The sequence below is a fragment of the Anabrus simplex genome, chromosome 2 (assembly GCF_040414725.1).
Source record: "Anabrus simplex isolate iqAnaSimp1 chromosome 2, ASM4041472v1, whole genome shotgun sequence".
NCBI classification, from domain to species: Eukaryota; Metazoa; Arthropoda; class Insecta; order Orthoptera; family Tettigoniidae; genus Anabrus; species Anabrus simplex.
This window is the reverse complement of record NC_090266.1, coordinates 301,767,520-301,772,305: the sequence shown is the minus strand read 5'-3', so window position 1 is coordinate 301,772,305 and position 4,786 is coordinate 301,767,520. Positions and strand designations below refer to the sequence as shown.

The 4,786-nt window shown below is 43.5% G+C and overlaps 1 non-coding gene across 1 annotated transcript; it reads right to left on the bottom strand.

Annotated features, from left to right (window-relative positions):
- Positions 1-4,426: 4,426 nt before the first annotated feature.
- Positions 4,427-4,498, bottom strand: TRNAQ-UUG (transfer RNA glutamine (anticodon UUG)). Its single transcript has one exon. It is a non-coding gene; the product is annotated as a tRNA-Gln (tRNA).
- Between the last annotated feature and the right edge of the window lie 288 nt (positions 4,499-4,786).

Below are 4,786 nucleotides of genomic sequence, written 5' to 3'. Positions count from 1 at the left end.
CTTGGGTAGTAAAATAACTAACGATGGCAGAAGTAAGGAGGACATAAAATGCAGACTAGCACAAGCAAGGAAGAGCTTTCTTAAGAAAAGACATTTGCTCACTTCAAACATTGATATCGGAATTAGAAAGATGTTTTTGAAGACTTTTGTGTGGAGCGTGGCATTGTATGGAAGTGAAACATGGACGATAACTAGCTCAGAAAGAAAGAGAATAGAAGCTTTTGAAATGTGTTGTTACAGAAGAATGCTGAAGGTGAGATGATTAGATCGAATCACGAATGAAGAGATACTGAATCGAATTGGTGAGAGGAGATCGATTTGGCTAAATTTGACGAGAAGAAGAGATAGAATGATAGGACACATCTTAAGACACCCAGGACTTGTTCAGTTGGTTTTTGAAGGAAGTGTAGGTGGCAAGAACGGTAGGGGTAGACCAAGGTATGAATATGACAAACAGATTAGAGCAGATGTAGGATGCAATAGTTACGTAGAAATGAAAAGGTTAGCACAGGATAGGTTGGCATGGAGAGCTGCATCAAACCAGTCTATGGACTGATGACTCAAACACAGTGTTACTTCTACCAATACATGATCAACATGAGAAATATGACGTGAAATGGTGACGATCGCTACATGTTGGCAGCATTCACACAGGTCTAAAATAAACTTCAGACATTGATCCATATTTTGTGCCAGATGTTGACTCTGAAACCAGCTATCCGACTTCAAATATCCGTGGGACGTAGTGTTTTCCCCTTAAGGAAACAAAATTCGAATAAGTTACACCGGAAGAATAAGGCAATAACACAAACTAGGCCGATAGCGTTCTATTTATCTTATTGTCAAATTGTATTTTTTTTCGATACATTGTTTGTTAACGATCATAACAAATCTTTCTTTCTTTCTTAATCTGTTTTCCCTCCTGGGTTGGCTTTTCCCTCGGACTCAGCGAGGGATCCCACCTCTACCGCCTCAAGGGCAGTGTCCTGGAGCTTCGGACTCTGGGTCGGGGGATACAACTGGGGAGGTTGACCAGTTCCTCGCCCAGGCGGACTCACCTGGTATGCTGAAGAGGGGCCATGCGGGTGGATGGGAACACTGGAAGGGATAGACAAGGAAGAGGGAAGGAAGCGGCCGTGGCCTTAATTAACGAACAGCCCCAGCATTTGCCTGGAGTGAAAATGGGAAACCACAGAAAACCATCCTCAGGGGTGCCGAAAGTGGGGCTCGAACTCACTATCTCCCAGATGCAAGCTCGCAGCTGCGCGCTCCTATCCGCACGACCAACTCGCCCGGTATTAAATTGTTGTAGTTATGTTTAGTAGGTAGTGTATGAATGGAGAAGGGAGTCTTCGACGAGTGGCGCAATGTATCACACTTTAAAAAAACAGCAGACAGAGTAATGAGTAAATGTGTGCCATAGACAGATAATAATAATACCATTATTTTTATCTTATCCAGTTACCCTCCAGTGTTAGTTTTCTCCCCGGGCTCAGCGAGAGATCCCACCTCTACCTCCTCAAGGTCAGTGACCTTGAGAATGTGATATTTAGTAATTTTTGAAACTGGGTAGGAGCACCAGTATCTCGTCCAAGCGGTCTCATCTTCTATTTTGAACCGGGGCCATTTGGGGATGGGAAGATCGGAACGGATAGACAGGGAAGGGGGGGGGGGGAGGAAGCGGTAGTAGTCATCAGTTAGGCCTTGGTACCATCCCGGCATTTACTTGGAAGAGAAGCTCACAGCTGTGCGCCTCTAACCGCTCGGCCAACTCGCCCGGTAGGTAAAAAATTGTAAATAAATGTAAAAATGATGTAAACTGTTCCAGGGTATCCGTGGAACGCGGAGGTGAAAGAAGGTGCTGGGGTGAATGGGTCTAACTACAATATCAAAATTAATTAAAAACTTAAACTGAAGGTTATATTTTCAGAACTTCAAACTTATCAATTTTTTTAATGGCAATATTACAGGTACAAGCAGCAATTATTAAACAAGAATGGGGACAACCCGAGATTCAGAACCTTAACACTTTGGGCTTTAAGCCCCTAATTTTACAATTTTACGAACGGAAGAGGTATTATTTAATGAGGGGCAGTAATCCCCCAATTCAAGAGCACTTGCTCCCTAAATCACAATATCTACTGTAGCCTCCCAGAGGCACACTTTACAGTTACAAAACTTGGAAAAGAGCTAACAGGCTCTCAGTTTCTTACTGCCTACTTAAGGCAACGTCAACTTACAAACACTGGCCTCTCAAGGCACAACTTGCGATATGAAAACTGATTTATTTATTTATTTATTTATTTATTTATTTATTTAATACCCAACCTACGAGAGCCTTCATAAAAAGGAACAGGTTAAATAACTGTCCCAAACACAAAATGAATGGAGGCACACTGCGCTCAAATATCATGATCTCTAAAAAAAGACTAAAGGGCCCTAGGCCGAAGAAAACAGGGGCTAATCCCAAGCTACTGAGGTGACTCGTATAGAAATTACTTTAACACATTACAAAAGGAAAAACAGTTACGAAACGTAGTCACCTCAAACCAAGATGAAGGGGAGCACGAGAGGGTACATCACTCCCTATCCCCGATCTACAGTTAAAGATTTTATTAACTTTTTACATTAGCCGGCAGAAAGTTACATTTTTAGAAAAGTAGGTTACCTAGTTAACGATTCGGACCTTTCCCTCGGGTTAAACTGCGGAGTTAGCCAGAAAGAAAGATGTTATGTGGCCATTACCTTCTAGATTTACTGCTGACCGATGAAAGAGGCCGCCCGCCTCCTGCTTTGACACATGCACTCAGTAAGATGACGATCAATTACCCAAGAGATGTGAATAGCCTCCGTTTATAAATCCTCAGGGAAGGTTCGAGATCATTCAGGAATAAACCAGCCACACCCTCTCAATTTAATTGGTCAAACTCAAAGTTACACTTCAGGATCGAACAAGAAGCCTGTGATAAGTAGAAAATTAATTACAGAAATTAGGGATTGGCTAGATTCAAAACAGGCGAAAATAAAAAGGAAATATTGCCAACCCAAAAATAAATGAACATCAATTAGTTAAAAAAACCTAGAAATACAAAACATCTTTTAATTATAGGTTCTTTCACTTTGCACCAGTGTGCATGATCACAATTTTTAGTGGTGTCATCTGTGGAAGAATGTCCAAACTTCTTGATGAATGACAAACAAAACAAGTAGAAATTCCCCTCAGGTTAGCAAACTGCACAATAACAAAATTACTCATTATTTAGGTGGTGACATTTTCTTTTTAAAGTTCCAAGTTGGAACCAATAGAGGAGTTCATTTAGGCGCGAGCTTTGAATGCGCGGCGTTGAGGCGTACCTCCCGGTACATAAACAATTGATAGGGAATCTGCCACCTGGGCGACAGCCCTAAATGCAGGTCAATAATTGATTGATTGATTGTTGATTGATTGATTGATTGATTGATTGATTGATTGATTGAAGTGGGAAAGCACGGAAATTCACTTCGAGGGTGGCTGAGGTGGGAATCGAATCCCCTCAACTCCATTGATCTCAAGAGGCTGAGTAAACCCAATTTCAGCCTTCGTACCGCGTTTCAAAATTTTCGGCAGAGCGGGGAATCGAACCCAGTCATCACGGTATGGCAACTTATCACACTACCCACTATACCACAGAGGCGGACTACTTATAGGTACTTCTTCTTCTTCTTAATCTGTTTACCCTCCAGGGTTGGTTTATCCCTCGGGCTCAGAGAGGAATCCCACCTCTACCGCCTCAAGGGCAGTGTCCTGGAGCGGGAGACATTGGGTCAGGGGATACAACTGGGGAGAATACCAGTACATCGCCCAGGTGGCCTCACCTTCTATAACGTGAGTAGAGCACTAAGTAGCAAGGTCCCATGGTGTAATGGTTAGCACTCTGGACTCACGTTGGTGTGGGATGGGAAGATTGGAAGGGATAGAAAAGGAAGAGAGAAGGAAGCGACCTTGGCCTTAAGTTAGGTACAATCCCGGCATTTGCCTGGAGGAGAAGTGGGAAACCACGGAAAACTACTTCCATAATGGCTGAGGTGGGAATCGAACCCACCTCTACTCATTTGACCTCCCGAGGCTGAGTGGACCCCGCTCCAGCCCTCGTACCACTTTTCAAATTTTGTGGCAGAGCCGGGAATCGAACCCGGGCCTCCGGGTGTGGCAGCTAATCACACTAACCACTACACCACAGCGGCGGACAATATATAGGTACTTCTAAAGAATTAAAATTTTATTATAGGCCTACTTATTTGCACTGTGAAAATAAAAATATTGCTGTGTACACGAGGTACTAGTTCAGTCTGGTCTTAACAACCTAACACGCAATCCTGTAGTTGTCATAGTTTGTTCCGTCACGTCGGTCGTCAAGGCGTTCTCTTCCTTTGGAATTAAAATGGAAGGTCCCACCGAGATTTGAACTCGGATCGCTGGATTCAAAGTCCAGAGTGCTAACCATTACACCATGGGACCTTGCTACTTAGTGCTCTACTCACGTTATAGAAACATTGAGTCTCTGTAACATACGTATGCGTAGCCGGCGTGTTAGTTGCGTGCGCGAAGGCCATGTGATCAAAATTTAGTTTCTCCTATAAGCGCTCGCTTCCCAGTGTCCTCGAGCGCGAGATATTTGGTCGAAGGTACAACTGGGTAGAAGGTCCAGTATCTCATCCAAGCAGCCTCATCTTTATTCTGAGCAGGGGCCTTTTAGTTTATAGGAAGACTGGAATGGTTCGCCTCTGTGGTGTAGTGGTTAGTGTG